We start from the raw sequence: 18,101 nt of genomic DNA on the forward strand, positions 1-18,101 counted from the left end.
ACTGCCTCAGCCTCCTGAGTAGCTGGGATTACAGGCACCTGCTACCACACCTGGCTAATTTTTATTTCTTTTTAGTAGCGATGAGGTTTTGCCATGTTGTCCAGGTAGGTCTTGAACTCCTTACCTCAGGTAATCCGCCCACCTCAGCCTCCCAAAGTGCTGGAACGACAGGCATGAGCCACAAGGGATTCGAGTGACACACTAAATAAGTTAGAATTCATTATCTTTACTACATAGGGTTCTGTGGAAAGTTCTGGAGAAATTCTGAATAAGGAAATGATCATACTATTCTAGCTTTCTAAGGACCCTGTATATGACCTGTACTCCAGTTGGACTATAATGTCACAAAGTAGGGGCCATGTCCATGTCCATGTGGTTCCCGCATCACCAGAGCCTGCCACAGCCCTTGGAGGAGAGACAGTGCTCCCCAGTTGCTCACTGAGTGAATGAATGAAGCTTAGAGAAGTAACTACACATGGCCAACATCTAACATTTGTATCATGATTCTGGGAGATTTGTTATAAAAGATAGTAGAAAATAAATCAGAGAAACCTGTCAACTCTGTTCTTGCCACCTTCTTTCTTATATTTACTCTAAATCCCTCATGCTGTAATTAGGTCCAGACCCCCCTTGTCTTTTGCAGAAATGGAGGGTAACTGGGGCCGGGCGCGGTGGCTCACGCCTATAATCCCAGCACTATGGGAGGCTGAGGCGGGCGGATCACGAGGTCAGGAGATCCAGACCATCCTGGCTAACACAGTGAAACCCCGTCTCTACTAAAAATATAAAAAATTAGCCGGGAGTGGTGGCAGGCGCCTGTAGTCCCAGCTACTCAGGAGGCTGAGGCAGGAGAATGGCGTGAACCCGGGAGGCGGAGCTTGCAGTGAGCCAAGATCAGGCCACTGCACTCCAGCCTGGGCGACAGAGCCAGACTCCACCTCAAAGAAAAAAAAAAAAAAAAAAAAAAAGAAGTGGAGGGTAACTGAGTAACACACTTTTTGTGGCATGAACATTACTATGCTTGATGATCATCACTGAATTGTCCTCAGATATCTCTAAAATAAACAATTTCTGTTTTTATTAAATTACTTTGTTCACAAATCTAATTTTCCAACTATTTAATCATCTCTGTAGCTGACCTGGATTTTTGTTGCTTCACCTCTCTGGGCCACCAATATCTTGCCTAGAAAAGAAGCAGCTTGAGCTGGATAATCTCCAAGGGAACAAATTCTAGCCAAATGACCTTTGTGCTGATAAGTACTAGAAATTGGTGAACAATAAATGTGCCATATCTAGTCTTTGGCGAATGTTTGGGTGCTACTCAATACATTAACAAGAAATTTCTAAATTACCACATTTCTGATTGGGGATGAATTAGAACTCATTGAAATACACTTAATGCTAAGATGATAACAAACTGCTTTCTGAGGTTGTTGATAAACAGGTGTTTGGTTTTAAAATGAGAAGGAAAAACAACAGATTTTGAGTGCTTACTGTGTACCACGACTTTTCATAATTTATTTCTTCTAATTCCTAAAGCAACACTAAGAGATTGGTATTTCTTCTTGTCTCAGGATGAGAAGATAGAAGCTTGAGTAGCTTTCCCGAGGTTGTATACCTAGTAAGTAACAGAATCAGGACTTGAACCCAGGTCTGTCCAACTCTAAAGCCAAGGCTGTTTGCCCAATACCTGAATTGGGCAGAAAATAGAAGAAACAGCCTAGGATGCTGGGCTATTTCTAAAAATCACCATCATCATTTTTTGGGCACATCTCAGGTCTCAGGCATTAGGCTAGATATTTTCACATACAGTATCATATAACATGTATCTACTCTTTGTTATACAGTTGTTTCCAGATAATTATTATTATTAATTATAATTATAGATCTAGTTATATATAGATCTAATTATGTATTATATATATAATTTATTCACTCAATAATTATATCTATATAATTATATATAATATATATCTCTAATTATATAGCAGATAATTATTATTATTCCCATTTTGAAAATAACCAAACCAAGTAAGGCTTAGAGAAGTTAAATGACTCTTCCATTTTTGCATAGTTGGTAAAGGATAAAACCTGAAGTCCTGGATCCATGGGGATTAATCCTTGCATGGCATCACACTGCTATCAATTGTGTCATCTGGGAAAGGCTGCTCCAGGTATAAGAGTGTGGGTACCATGGGTACCAATGGTAGGGGGATAGCCTCAGCCTTAATGAGAGCTAAAACTCTGCATCAGGGAGTAGCTAGATTCTCCCCTGCCAATTTGATAATTTTGAGGTTCTGAACAATCAAACTCAAAGGAAACAAAAACTAATATTCTTTCTTCAGATCATTTTTTTTTTCCTGGAGGGATGGGACAGTTACTTTAACCAATTAATGTCTTTTGGTAGTGAAGTGATTCACAAACTTCAATAATCAGTAGAATTACCTGATTAAAATGTGATTTCTGGACCCCACTCTCATAAATTCTGACTCTATAAGCCTGGGTAGGTGTGATCAATCGGCATCCGTAACAAGTACTCCAGATGTTCCTGGTGCAGGTAGTCTGAAGCCTGCTGTTTGATATCCTTAGTAGTTGCCTAGATTCTAAGTCTGGATCCCTAGCTCCATCATTATTAGCTAGATAATGTTACAAGAGTTACTCAACTCCTGTTAGCCACGGTTTTCCTCTCTAAATAATGGGAGTAATGACAATGCCTAACTCTTAGACATGTGAAGATTAAACAAAGCATTTAGTGCTTCTGAAAGTTAGGAAATTCTCAGTTAATATTAGCTATTATTGTTCTAAGGAGAGGGTATTATTTAAAGAAGAAACAATTCAGTCATTTTCTCTACCAGAAATTTTTTGTGTCTTTGTGGTTATGGACTACCATTTCTACATAGCAGCTGATGGGATGGTGGTAGGGAATTAGGCTGCGCCTGTAAACGTCAGTAATATACATATATATATTTTTGCCTGAGTGATATGGTTTGGCTGTGTCCCTACCGAAATTTAATATTGAATTGTGATTCCCATAGTCCCCACATATCATGGGAGGGATCAGGTGGAGATAATAAATCATGGGGTGGTTTTCCCAATCCTGTTCTCACGATAGTGAGTGAGTTCTCACGAGATCTGACGGTTTTATAAGGGGCTTCCCCCTTGACTAGGCACTCCTCCTTCTTCCGCCTGCTGCCGTGTGGCGAAGGCTGTTTGCTTCCCCTTCCGCCATGATTGTAAGTTTCCTGAGACCTCCACAGCAATACTGAACTGTGAGTCAGTTTAACCTCTTTCCTTTATAAATTACTCGGTCTCGGGCAGTTTTTTATTAGCAGTATGAGAATGGACTAATATGCTAGAGTATCTTTATTATATGTTCGTCCTCCTCCCCCCCTTTTGATAACGGTGAAAATTTATCTTTGAGGTGCCAACAGATCCTCCGGAAGGAATGTTTTTTTCTCATTGATCATCACCAAATAGACCTCTGGCTGTCAGGGCTACTTTTTCCTCTATGGGCCTTATAAGGGTTGCTTGGGAAATAGCTTCCTCTCTGGCTTTTTAAGAGAGATGAGAATGAAAGAAGCTCAGAACAGCTGGAACAACTTTCTTTTTCCCTTCACATACCCCCAGGTCAGAAATTCCAGTGTCCTTCTGCTAGAGAGCTCTCCCCTGGACTGGAGATATTAAAATAGGAGGCCAGTAGGTTTCTATTCAATGCCTCAGAGCTCAGGCACGGGATCAGGCTTGCAAGCACAGGATCTGCTGAAAATGTTCAATGGACTCTGGCTTCAACTGGGTAAAATGGACTCTTTCACATGTGGGCATGGCTCTTCAAGCTCCATTGCCCATGTTCCTGCTTATTTTTCCAGTTCATCTTGTGCAACTCTCAATTTTTTTGTCTGCTTCATACTCTCTGGGCATTTTTGTGGTGGTGTTGGAGCTTTACTTTCCGCTTTAGAAACTTTTCAGGCCCTTATTTATTTATTTATTTATTTATTTATTTTGTCTAAACATGTTTCCGCCACTCATTTTTCCTTCATATTTCCTTCGTATCTCACTTGGATATTTTTTCCTATGGAAAGTCTGTACTAGATATTGGTTGCATTCCTATGTGTTTCTGCAACATAATGATTACTGCTGTTATAACATTTAGCAAAACATAGCATGATTATTTGCCTTTATATGTGTTGCCCCTACTAGATAGCAGCACCTTGACTTAGGAACCTTATCTGTCATGTTCCCTTCCTACTCCTAGTACCCTATCCCATGTATAAAGTTGAACCTCTTAAGTATTTACTTGGTGAATTAGCAAGTTATCTTACAGCATCTGCCCGAACACCTCCAATGATGGGGAGCTTGTTACCTCCTCACAGTGCCAGATCTAGTTTTGAAAGATTCTGCCATTTGAAAGCTCTCTGTGATGTAGAATAAATAGAAATCAGTAGTTCAATAATTTTGCAGGAAAGCAAAATGCCACAGTGTTAGAAGTTGAGGGAATAGCTCTGGTCCTGCCATCATATCACAGTCTTCAAAAAACTTCGAAGATACTGACTAAAATGCAAAGTGAAGACTTCCTTCTTAACGAAGGACCACTAGACAGGCAAACACTGAAAGAGTAAAACTGGTGGCTCAACTGGGATGGAAAACATTGTAATTTTTTATTATGCAAGCAAAAAAGGCGAAGGAATGCCTTTGAGGACCAGGGATGGAGTGGCATTCCAACAGGGTCTCCCTGAGAGGGATGGCTATGGCTGGAACAACGGACTTGTGAATTCGCTAGGAAGGCTTTGAATGACGGAGGATTCCCGAGTGAAGGAGGTAATGCCCTTGACTCTAGGAATGGAGGACAACACTGAGATAGTTACCATCTCTTCTAGCCTAGGTGGTGGTAGGTGTAGTAACTCGATCAATCTTCTCCCTCACTCCACTTCCAGGAGGGAGATTTAATTATCCCCATTTTACAGAGGGAAAGTGAAAGTTTGTAAAGGAAGTAATTGATTCAAGGTAACATAGTAAACAAGGAGCTGCGACAATTTTTCCAGTGTTTCCCTACAACTTAATAGAGTTAAGTTCGTTTTATTTTACAACATATAAAACATGTATATATTGCCATTTATGTAAACACAGTGTTTCAAAAGATTCTAGCCCCCATTTTATTTCATTTTTAAAAACATTTATTTATTTATTTATTCGTTTATTTTTGAGACAGAGTCTTGCTCTGTCGCCCAGGCCAGAGTACAGTGGCGTGATCTTGTCTCACTGCAACCCACACTTCCCAGGTTTAAGTGATTTTCCTGCCTCAGCCTCTGGAGAAGCTGGGACTACAGGTGTGCACCACTATGCCCAGCGAATGTTTGTATTTGTAGTAGAGACAATGTTTCACCAAGTTGGCCAGGGTAGTCTTGAACTCCTGACCTCAAGTGATCCGCCCTCGTCGGCCTCCGGAAATGCTGGGATTACAGACATGAGCCACTGTTATATGAGGCAGAAGTAAATTATTTAGGTAGACAGTTAAGATAAAGTGAGTCCCCAGCAGAAAACTTTCCTTTTAACAAAAAGCAGCTCAAAAATAACTCCCTTTCTAACCTCATGCAGTTCAAAGAAATCACTTCTCTTCTAACAACGAGCAGTCTGAAAGAGCAGACAGTAAAGTACAGATAAGGCTGGGGGCTGGGGAGTCGAGGGGAAGTCTCCTGGGTAATCACCAAACTTCACACTTAACACAATAGGCCCCAGTAAAACAGTGGGCCTTAATAAGCACTTTCCTTTCCCTTTAGGTGCACTAAGATAGGGAAGCTAAATGCAGACTTGGGATGCCTGCAGCTGAAAGAACATGTATGGGAAGAGACACAGAAACTCTCCCTCCCAGATAAGCTGGAAAAAGAAACACAGATTAAGTGTCAGCCTGTGTGGTCAGGGAATGGGATAAGAGCTGATAGAAAAAACTCTACTCTGTACAGATAGCACACCTGGTCCCCACTAAACTGTGGGACCCTAGGAGGATAAGACATCCCCTCCTCATGAGCCCCCTCCTCGCTAGCCCATTTATAAAAACCCTGACTTACTTATTTATATTTTACTTTAAGTTCTGGGATACAGTACAGAACGTGCAAAAAACCCCTGACATTTTTACTATAACTTGGCAACCTGCTGGAGACCCCTCTCTGTAACAGAGAGCTGTTCTTTCCTTTTGCCTGTTAAACTCCTGCTCCAAACTCACTCTATCTGTGTGTGTGCTCACAACCTCTGTCTCCTTGGCTGTGAGACCAAGAACCTTGGTGTTTACCCCAGACAACGAAGCTGCTTCACCACTGCGCTCAGCTAGCCCCCATTTAAAAAATCACATTTTGTCCTTTAAATCTACCTTGTTAGAGAAGCCACATACCAGGATCTCTAAATGCTTAATTACATAAAACAAAAGCATGTAAAATAGCACCATTTTCTTTACCACTTGCTCCATGTTTTAACATTTTAAAAAACAAAATTTCTAAACTTCCATCACAAGAATACTCAAATTGCCTCATATAAGTATATGGCTGTAATTCTTCCAACGAAGTTTTTCTTTCCAGCAAAATGTTTCCACATCAGGGAAAAACAACTCATTGAAAACTGGCTGAAAAGGAGATTTCTATATCAGGAATAGTGGTGACTTTCTTCAAAATAATTGATATAAGAGGGTACTGCCATGTTTCCCCTCCTAAGCACTATGCCTTTGAAGTCCAAGCTTCACTGATCCTCAGCAATTATTTGCCAAGGGCATGACCACTGCAGCTCTCTCTCTCTCAAGCCAAATACCCACTGCAAACAAAGGCACTTGATGAGTGCAGGGGCTGCCAGAAAGCCCTAGTCAGACCGCAGTGTTGAAGCCTTCCTCAGAGTTAAAGGATCAAAGAGTATCTTTGACATTAAGATCATAGCTTGAACAGAACCGCATTTAGTCCTCGAAAAGGAGTCATGAAAGTGGATGGTTAGGGCCAATCCTCAGGACACTGTCAGCTTGGCCATGAGTTTATTTTGTAATTTCTTCCCCACTTTCTTCAACCCCTCATTCCCTGGCAGTTTGCTAACTGGTGTTGCCAGTGACACCAAGCTCAGTACTCATCCATCTCTCCACTTTCTCTAACTGAACTTGATTCCGCCTGAATCAAAATTTGTTCCTGCCTCAGCCCCATTCATTCAGGGCCTTTCCAGTTGACTGGGTTAATTTTTTTATAAATTCATTCAAAACAAATGGTAGTTTAACATGTCAGGCATTTAAGTGAACTTGCATTGTAAGAAGTAAATCCTAATTCTGAGGGTAAGGGATGGAAATCTTGGGGATTTCAGGTACATTGTATGAAAGGACAAAAAAAGTTTATATCATATTTCAAAACTCTACAATTGATGTGTAATGTAAGCCATAAATACACATATTTAATTGAAAGTTTTCTAGCAGTAGTTGTAAAAGTAGAGAAGTAGATGAAATTAACAGTAAGATTTTAATCCACCGTACTCAAAATATTATCTTTAAACATGTAATCAATATTGACATTTTAATGAGATACTTATATTCTTTTTGTCTTCCAAGATTTTTGAAATCTGATGTGTATTTTACACACACAGGACATATAAATTTGGACTAGCCGCATTTCGAGCTCCAAGCCACATGTAGTTTGTGGCTGCCCTACAGGACAGCACAATTATATTCAGAAAAATGAAGATCACATTATTTGTATGTGCATGCACTTAATTTCTAATTGAATTTAGGAGGCAGTATGATATAATAGACACAGTATGTATCTTAGATTATGATTGAAAACCCTGCTGAGTGTTATAAACAAGTTACATAAGATCTTTGAGCCTCAGCTTGCTTACTTGAATTGTAAGAGAGAAATAGTAATAATCACTTTAGAGGATTGCTGTTGGGGGATCTAATGATAAAATATACAGAAAAGCCCTGAGTGGAGGGCTCTCAATGAGAGCCAGTCCATTTTCTCCCTTCCCATTCAGAAATCTTTATATTTTTCCTTCTCTTTTCTACACTTCTTATCCCAAACCTCCCCTTTTTAAATGCTAGTTCAATCCTCAACTTCTCTATGAAACTATTTTTTTTTTTTTTTAGTGATTCTATTGTTCTCACTAAAGATTTCCTAAAAAAAAACAAAACGCAAGATCATGAGATCTGATAGCAAAACATAGTTTGGCCACATAAAAGTTGGGTGATCTTGGGCAAGATCAAGGTTGCTCACCTTCTTCAAATTATGCATATCATGAGAATAATAACAGTATTGAACTTAGGTCTCTTGTGCGGGTTACAGAAGACTAACCAGTTAGAGCCCTTGACATAGTGTGTGGCACATAATAAACATTCAGTAAATGCAATTAGATCCCAGAGTAGATAACAAATAATGCAAGAAAACATTTACAAGTGTTCAATATACAATGTAACCCTTGATCACATACTTCTACACACTCATATCCATCACCCCACTTGTGTTGATTCTCTCTCACTGACTTAATTGCAAATTCGTGGAAGGAAGGGACTATACTTCATGCAATTATTTCATCCTTCAAATCCCAAAGCACAGAGTTGAGTCTGTGTTGCATCTTTGATAAGAATTTGAAGAGCTATAAAATATTTCTTCTCTTTCATGTCTATGTTATTAGACAGGTCCTTGGGCTTTATGTTTGGGTATAGAGAAACGGATGTGGTAACGTGAAGTCAGCTGGACAGTATTTATTTGCCAAGTTTCATTAAGGCCGTTTCTTCTGCTGAAGCACTGTACTTTTATTGGCAAAATATAATACAATTACCAGAGACAAGTGTAACTAATAAATCTCAGCACTATTTGCTGAAAAGAGTGTGTTAATAGCCTTTGCAGTTTTGTCAAAGTTCAGTTGGCTGTATGTGTATGAGTCTATTTCTGGGTTCTTTATTCTGTGCCATTGGCCTGCATGCCTATACTTTCACTAATGCCTTGATTACCATATCTTTATATTGTGTCTTGGAATTGTATAGCATAAGTCTTTCAAATTTGTTTTTGGTTTTTAAAGTTGTTTTAGATATTCTCTCTTATGCATTTTTGTATAAATTTAGAGTCATCCTGTCAATTAAAATAAGGATGCCTATTGAAATTTTGATTGTAATTGTGTTGAATCAACAGATCATTTTGGGAAGAATTGACATCTTAATATTGTGCTGGATGATCTATGAACATGATATAGTTCTTAATACAGTTAGGAATTCTTTAATTTCTCTCAGCTATATTTTATAATTTCAGTGTGTAGGTCTTAAATCTCTTTTGTCAGGTTTATCTGTAAGAGTTTCATTATTTTTAATGCTATTTTAAATGGTGTGTTTTGTTGGTTTCAATTTCTGATTTTTCATTACTGATGTTAAAAATAAAGCTCATATATATTGATCTTATAATTTACAACCTTATGAAAAATACTTATTAGTTTTAATAGCTTTTTGTAGATCTTATTTTGTTTTCTACATAGACAATTACATCATGTACAAATAAACCTTTACTTTGTCTTTTCCAGTCTGGTTGGCGTTTATATTTTACTTTTCTTGACTTATGGTAATGGATAGAGCCTTCAGTGCAATGTTGAATAGAAGTCATGAGAGTGAATATTTGGGTTTGTTCCTGATTGTGGGACAATCAGGACAATCAGTTTTTCACCGTTAAGTATGGTATCAGCTGTAGGTTTTATTATAAGTGCCCTTTATCAGGTTGATTTAGTACTCTACTATTTCTAGTTTTCTGAGAGCTTTTATCGGGAGCGGATGTTGGATTTTGTGAAATGCTTTTTCTGCGTGTATTAAGGCAATCATAAAGATTGATTGTTTTGTCTCTGTGAGTTACATTGACTGGGCTTTGAATGTTAAATGAATTGAGTATTACTGGGACAAACCTCATGTGGTCATGATGTATTGTCCTCTTTATATATTACTGGATTCAGTTTGCTAAACTTTGTTAACAATTTTTTGCATCCATGTTCATAAGGGATATTGGTCTGTGGTTTTCTTGTAATGTCTTTTATCTATTTTGGTATCAGAATAATGGGGACCTCAGAATGAGTTGGGAAATATTCCTTCCTCTTGAAATTTTTGGAAACATTTGTGTATAAGTTACATTATTTCATACTTAAATGTTTGGTAGATGTCCAGTGAGGGCATCTGGGCCTGGAGTTTTCTTTGTAACAAGTATTTTAAATGCAAATTGAATATCTTTAATAGATATATGACTAATCAGGCTATGCAATTATTTTTTGTTATGCTTTTGTTATTTTTGTCTTTCAAGAAATACATCCATTTCATCTATATTGTATAATTTATTGGCTTAAAGTTGCCCATGATATTCTATTACTATGCTTTTAATATATGTAAAATCTCTATTGATGTGACTTCTTTCATTCATGAAATTGGTAACGCTTGTATTATTTCTTTTTATCTTTATCAGTCTGGTTAGTGTTTTATTACTTTTAATGATTATAATGACTATAGAACTAGTTTTTTATTGGTTTCTCTATGTTTAAAATTTCATTGATTTATGCTCTAATCTTTATTTTCTGTCTTCTGCTTACTTTAGTTTTAATTTGCTCATTTTTGTAGTTCCTAAGCTGAGGTCACTGATTGGAGAGATTTCTTTTTTCCCCCTAATTCAAGTGTCCAGTGTCCTGAATCTCTGTAAATATTGCATTAGCAGCATCCCCACATTTGGATATTTGGTATTTATATTTTTCACTTGATCTTAGCGAAAAGGCCGAGAAGCGATTGGTATTTATATTTTTAAATAGTTCAAAATACTTTCTAATTTTCCTCATAATTGCCTCTTTGAGTCATTATGCTATTTAGAAGTGTAATGTTTAGTTTCCAAATATTGGGGGGAGATTTTTCAGATTTTTTTTGTTATTGATCTCTAATTCCTTTGTGATAAAAGAACATACCTTGTATGAAATGAATAATTTGTAACTTATCAAGACTTAATTGATGGTCTAAAATAAATTATGATAGAAATTGGTAAATGTTCTGTATGCACTTGAAAGTATATTCTGCTGTTGTTAGAGTGCATTATAAATGGCATTAAGGACTAGTTGGTGCATCCTTAGTCATTTTTCTACTTGTTCTATCTATTTTTCAGTGAGAATATTGAAAAATCTGATTGTAATGGTATAAATGGTATTTTTGCCTCATGTATTTAGAAGTTTGTTTATTTCGTGCCTAGATGTTTAGGATTGTTATGTTACCTGGATTGACCCTGTTATCATTATGAAATGACTGTCTTTACACCTGGTCACATTCTTTATCCTAAAAGCTATTCTTTTAGGTGTTAATAGAGCCTGCCTAGCTTTCTTTTGACTAGTGTTAATGTATTATATATTTCCCCCTTTTTAACTTTTACCTATTGGCATTTTTAAGTACAAGGTGGAGTCTTGTAGACAACATCAAATTGGGCCTTGCTTTATGTCTAATCTGACTGGCTCTGCCTCTGAATGAATATGTTTAGATCGGAGATCAGCAAACAACAGCTTACCACATATTTTTGTAAATAAAATTTGATCGAAACACAGTCATGGTCATCATGCTCATTTTTTTAATGTAATGTTTACAGCTGCTTTCGCTCTCCAATGACTGAGTTAAGTGGTTGTGACAGATACCATATGGCCTCAAAGCCTAAAATATTGACTGTCTGATCCTATAAAGAAAAAATTTGTCAATCCATGGTTAACATCATCTACATTTGATGTAATTATTGATAAAGTCATGTTAACACCTACTAATTTGTTATTTGTTTTCTATTTGTCTCATCTGTTTTTTCCCTTTTCCTTCTGTTCCTGATTACTTTTGCATAAATTGACTAGACTTTATGATTCCATTTTGTCTGCTTTGGTTTTCTAGCTATAACAATTTGTTGTGTTATTTTCATGCTTCTGTTTAGGGTTTACAGTATTCATCTGAATATATCATAGTCTCTCTTCAAGTATGTCACTTCATGTATTGTATAAGACCTTACAAGAAAATATTTCCCTTTATCTTCTCATCTCTAGGCCTCGTGCTATTGTTAGCATATATTTTACTTGCATGTATGTTATATACCTTAAAATATTGTGCTATGGCCTTTGCATTAAACACATAGTTGTCTTGTAAATATATTTAAATGCGAATTTTTTTATAGTTTGCAATGGAATTTAATAGTTACCATTTCTTGTGCTCTTCTTTTATTTGTGTAGATTTATATCTTCATTTGGTGCCATTTTCCTTCTGCCGTAGGGATTTTCTTTAATACTTTTTCTAGTAGAGGTATGTTGATGTTGAAATCCTTCAGCTTTTTTTTAATGCTTAAAAATATTTTGCTTTTTCCCTTTGTTTCTGAAAGAGTGTCTCTAAGTTTAGAATTCTAGATTGATAGTTGTCTTTTTATTTTCTTGCAGTACACTACAGAGCTCATTCCACTGTATTCCGGCTTTCATTATTTCTCAACAGGAATGTACTATCATATGTCCTTTATTCCTCTGGGCATTGTCTTTTATTTCCCCCAGCTGTTTTTTACATTTTTCCCTTTATTTATTTAGTTTTAAGCAGTTAAATTATAATGTGCTTCCTTTGAATTTTATTCTTGTATCTTGTGTTTGGGGTTCATTGATTTTCTTGTGTCTTTGGGTTTATACTTTTCCTCTAATTAAAAAAAATTAAGCCATTATTTCTTTTAAAAATTTACCACCCTCTTTCTTTTCTTTTGGGGTCTGCAATTACCGTTTGTGTTTGAATGTCTAATCTGCTAAGAATCCCATCCATTTTAGCTCTGATATCAGATATTGTGGTATAATCTCTAGAGGTTTGATTTGAGCCTTACAAAATACTTTTTTTTTTTCTTTCTTGAGACGGAGTCTCGCTCTGTTGCCCAGGCTGGACTGCAGTGGCATGATCTCGGCTCATTGCAAGCTCCACCTCCTGGGTTCATGTGATTCTCCTGCCTCAGCCTCCCCAGTAGCTGGGAATACAGGCGCCCGCCACCACGCCCAGCTAATTTTTTGTATTTTTAGAAGAGACGGGGTTTCACCGTGTTAGCCAGGATGATCTTGATCTCCTGACCTCGTGATCTGCCCACCTTGGCCTCCCAAAGTGCTGGGATTACAGGTGTGAGCCACCGTGCCCGGTCAAAAAATACTTTTAATATTTAATCTTTCCTCTAGATTCCTGAACTTATAGAATGCATGATAATAACTACTTTAATGTCCTTTTCTATTAATTATGTAATATATGTAATCCATCAGTTTTGGTGGATTCCTTTTTGTCTTCATTATGGGCATTTATTTGCCTGGTTAGTGACTTTTGATTAGATGTGAGAAATTGTAAAGTTTTACATTATCAGATGCTTGACATTTTTGTATTTATGATTTTTTTTTTTTGGTTTTTTGTTCTGAGATACAGTTTAGTTATAAGTGAACACATTTTGATTTTTGAGGTCTTGCTTTTGAGTGTTGTTAGGTATGACCAGAGCACAAATCGTTCTGTAACTAACATTTCCTTCCTACGAGGCAGTACCCTTCTGTGTACTCTACACCATGGTCTATGATTTATGGAGATTTTTACTGTGGCTGTGAGAATTGGGTCTATTCTCAGCACCGTGTCAACTCCATGTATTGTTCTATTGTATTGTTCTATTAGGCTGTTCTTTCCTCGGCCTTGTGTAGTTTCTTCACACCTGTGCTGATTGATGCTCACCTAAAGACTTGAGGAGATCTATACAGTTAACTCTCTGTGCAGCTTTCTCTTCTTTGATATTCTTACTGTGGACTCTAGCCACTTCAACCTCCTTGTGGGCAGAGCACACGGCCTTCAGTGAGGCCATGGAATGCTAAATGGGTTTTCCTGTCCTTATGCCATGACCTGGAAACTCTCTCCAGGCAGTTAGCTGGGTAATCATAGCACTCTATCACTATGCCATCTTGCATAGTGTCCTTCATTTTCAGATGTCTAATGTCATAAAAAACATTGTTTTCTATCGTTTTTTTCTGTTTTTTTTTTAAATTGCTCCTGTTGGGAGAATCACTCCACTCCCTGTTACTCTACCTTGATCAAGGGTGCGTTTCATTTTAAAAGTGTAGCATTGTTTGCATAACCACACTTAATATAATTAATAACCTACCTCAAAAATTTTAGGATAATACAATTTTTTCACAATTATAAATAACACTGAAATTTTTTTTTCTATAAAATCTTTGACTGTATTTTTTCCCAATAAGGTAGATTCTTAAATGAGGAATTCTTACCATAGACAAAGACATCTTTTAAAGCTTTTGATAGTTTGTGCTAAATTGTCTCTCTGAGCTTGGCTTATCTGATCTCGGCTAGACTTGCTCACATTTCTGGAGGTGAATTAGCTGCGGGCTTAGGTAGAATGGCCTTGGCTTGGATGACTGGGACATCAGCTCTGGTTGACATGTCTGTCATCCTCTAGCAGGTTAGCTGGGTTTGTTCTCCCTGGTAAAGGCTGAGGTACAAGAGAGCAAGCAGCAAGGTGCAAATATTTTATTTACTTCTGTTTCCATCACATCTGCTGACGCTTCATTATGCAAACTGTTACATGACTTGGCATGTATTCACATAGACACTACAAGGTTAGACGGCAAAAGCTTGGTTACAGTGAGACTTTAAAAATCAGGGCTATTTATTCAGTCAATCTATCTTATTCTGTGAGGCATATTAAGTTCTCAGTGAATGATAACATTTTACCTTTTTCTTTTTAGAGTATATTACTCTTGGAATTGCATTAGTATGCAGTGATATCTTTTAGTCCCAGTAGCTTAGTTCCATAAACACTCATATTTATGAAGGAATTTATTTTCTTTCTCCAAGGAATTGCTCAATGCATGACTGTTGTGTTAAGTAATACTGTATTCATGCTACCTTACAGGGCATGTGAAACAAAAGACTACAAAAACATGTTGGTGCAACTATTGGAATAATTCTAAATTAATTCTGTTTCTGTGACTATGGGTTTTTTTTTTTTTTTTTTTTTTTTTTTTTTTTTTTTTTTTTTGAGACAGAGTCTCACTCTGTCACCAGGCTGGAGTGCAGTGACATGATCTCGGCTCACTGCAACCTCCACCTCCTGGGTTCAAGCGATTCTCCTGCCTCAGCCTCCTGAGTAGCTGGGACTATAGGCATGTGCCACTACACTTGGCTAATTTTTGTATTTTTAGTAGAGATGGGGTTTCACCATGTTGGCCAGGATAGTCTCGATTTCCTGACCTCACCATCTGCCCGCCTCGGCCTCCCAAAGTGCTGGGATTACAGGCGTGAGCCACCACACCTGGCCAAGTATTATTTTAATACCAATCTTTGAAATGCCTTTTCCCTTGCATATCTAACTTTTATTTTCTTAACTGCCCAACTCACATTCCAACTTGTACCTGAAACATTCTTGAATGTATAATAATCTTGCTCTTGCTAATATAGTATCTCTAGAAGGAATCTGGGGTAGAACCCCAGGTTTTACCATACTAGACTCTAAAAAACTAATTCATGTGAGTAATTAACAAAAAATTTGAAAAAAGTTCTCTGGTCAAAAGAATAAGTTGATAAAATTCTTGGTTAAAAAAGTTGAATTTTAATTTTTAATGCCCCATACAACAGTGTAAATTGCATATCCACAAAGGAGAGGGGAACAATTATTTGAAGCAGTTCCCGAATTTATTAATTTAAGTAAAAAGTTTCTTTTTTAAACTATTTCATAAGCTAGCATTTGAAGAATTTCACTTTGGGATGCATTAATACATAGCATGCAATATGGCAATTTAATATGTGCTTCCTGGTCATCTCAAATATACTTTATTTTCATTTGCTTATGCCTAGTTTCTTCAATAATAATATCATGATGTATACCAGGATTGAAGATTACAAAAAAGATTTTCATAAATTATTTAACTTGATCTTTACAACCACTGGTGATATTTAAGAAGTGACCCGAAGGCCTCACTCAACTTTTTAACTGATATTGATTGAATAATTATGTGATTCTTATCAGCATGGTAGGCTCTGGGGATACACCTGTGTCCAAGAGAGCAGTTCATGGCAGGGAATCATTCAGGCAGGGACTTACGTAAAAATAATGCAAAGAATGCAGTCTTTAGGAGATAGATGGTGGTGATGGTTGCATGGCAGTTCATAATGCTTCAGAACTGTACATTTAAAGATGATTAAAATGGTAAATTTTATGTTATATGTATTATACCACAATAAAAAGTAATAAAGCAAACAGAAAGCAGATGAAGAATATCGTAAAATGATAATAAGTATTAAGACTAGGTGATGAATATTTGGAGCTCTATATAATATTCTCTCTACTTAAATATTTTTGACTTTTTATAATAAAGTAAAAATCAGTGTAAGAAGAAACACTCTTCAATCTAACAGCAATGGACAGCTATTGAATGATTTTAAGGAGAACTACATGATAAGATTTTATCTTTTAATGGCAAAAACCGCAATTACTTTTGCACCTGCCTAATAGGCTCACTGCTGGATGCTTCGTGGAGAAATAAATGATCAGGAATAAAAAAGAGATTTGAGATATCTAGGTAGAAGAATGTTTTTTGCTCTAGGGTGATATCAGTAGTCATGAGGAAAAGTGGATATACTGAAACATATTTAGGATGAAGAGTCATTAGACTTGGTAATTGGATACGTGACATTTCTGACATAAGCTATGGAGTAGGTGGTGAAGGAGGTAAGAAGATGAGAAATCCAAGAAGTGTCATGTCAGAGAAACCAAAAGAAAAGATGGCCAATGTTGCATGCTGCAAAGAGCTTCAAGTAAAATGATTTCTGAACATGAGAAATATAGAAATTATTTGTAACCTTAGCAAGAGGGTTTTTGGTTTAGCGAGTGGAAACTAGCTAGTCGTAGGTTGAATAGTGAATAGAAAGGGAAGGAATTTATTCAAGAGGTATGTATGATTCTGACTGGTGGGGATGTGAAAGACATTGAACGAGTTGTGGAATGGAGCTTTTGTTTTGTTTTATTTTAGGATTGGACAAATTTGGGCGTCTTTGAATGCTTATAGAGAAGATCCAGTAGACAAGAAGTGGTTGAGCCATGGTGGGGAGGAATGGGCTCTAGGTCACGGGTCAGCGTAGTTTTTCCTTAAAGGGCCAGATAAGTAAATATCTTAAACTCAGCAGTCCATACAGTGTCTGTCTCCATGACTCAATTCTGCCATAGAGCAGCCACAGACAGCATGTGAAGGAACCAGTGTAACTATGTTCCAGTAAAACTTTATTTGTAGATAATGAACTTTGAATTTCATATCATTTTTATGTGTCAAAAAATATCATTCTTCTTTTGAATTTTCTTGAAGTATTTAGAGATATCAAAGTCATTCTTAGCTCTAGGGCCATGCATAAACAGGTGGGATTTGGTCCCTGGATCATAGTTTGCCAACTTCTGCTCTAGAGCACAAGTGAAGAGGTGGACTTTTCCCCAAGAGATGTATAATATAAAGGATGGGAAGAAGGAAAGTTAGGTGAAGATGGATTTGTTGGTATGGGGTTAGACAGTTAAGGGAATTTCTACCTGGTGGCTTCTATTTTTCCTGTGAAAATATAATTAGAATACAGGTAATAGTAAACTTTTCTTGATTGCAAGTATTATTTTAGAAGATTTACATACTTATGACTCATTTACTATTTACACTAACTTTATGAGACAGGAGCTACTATTTTCTCTATTTTACCAATAAGACACAGAGGCACAGAACTGTGAAATGTATGCCTTCACATTACCTGACTTGAAACCATACTCTAAGGCTACAGTAACCAAAATAACATGGTAGTAGTACAAATACAGACACATAGACCAGTGGAACAGAGTAGAGGACCCAGAAATAAAGCTGCATGCCTATCGCCATCTGATCTCCAACAAAGCCAACAAAAACAAGTAACGGGAAAAGGACTCCCTATTCAGTAAATAGTGCTGAGATAGCTGGCTAGTGGTATGCAGAAGAATGAAGTTATACCCCTGCCTTTCTCTGTATACCAAGATTAACTCAAGATGGATTTAAGATTTAAATGTAAGGCCTGAAATTATAAGAATCCTAGAAGAAAACCTAGGAAA

The 18,101-nt window shown here is 36.9% G+C and overlaps 1 long non-coding RNA gene across 3 annotated transcripts in view; it reads left to right on the plus strand.

Moving 5' to 3' along the window:
* Positions 1–3,164: 3,164 nt before the first annotated feature.
* Positions 3,165–18,101, plus strand: part of LOC139362216 (uncharacterized) — a 69,037-nt gene continuing 54,100 nt past the window's right edge. For 2 of the 3 annotated variants that reach the window (XR_011620611.1, XR_011620612.1), the window contains exon 1: positions 3,172–3,269. This is a non-coding gene — a long non-coding RNA (uncharacterized lncRNA). Of the gene's footprint in view, positions 3,270–18,101 lie in introns of all 3 variants that reach the window. The other variant, XR_011620613.1, reaches the window with a different exon arrangement.

The sequence above is a fragment of the Macaca nemestrina genome, chromosome 3 (genome assembly GCF_043159975.1).
Source record: "Macaca nemestrina isolate mMacNem1 chromosome 3, mMacNem.hap1, whole genome shotgun sequence".
In the NCBI taxonomy this organism is placed as follows: Eukaryota; Metazoa; Chordata; class Mammalia; order Primates; family Cercopithecidae; genus Macaca; species Macaca nemestrina.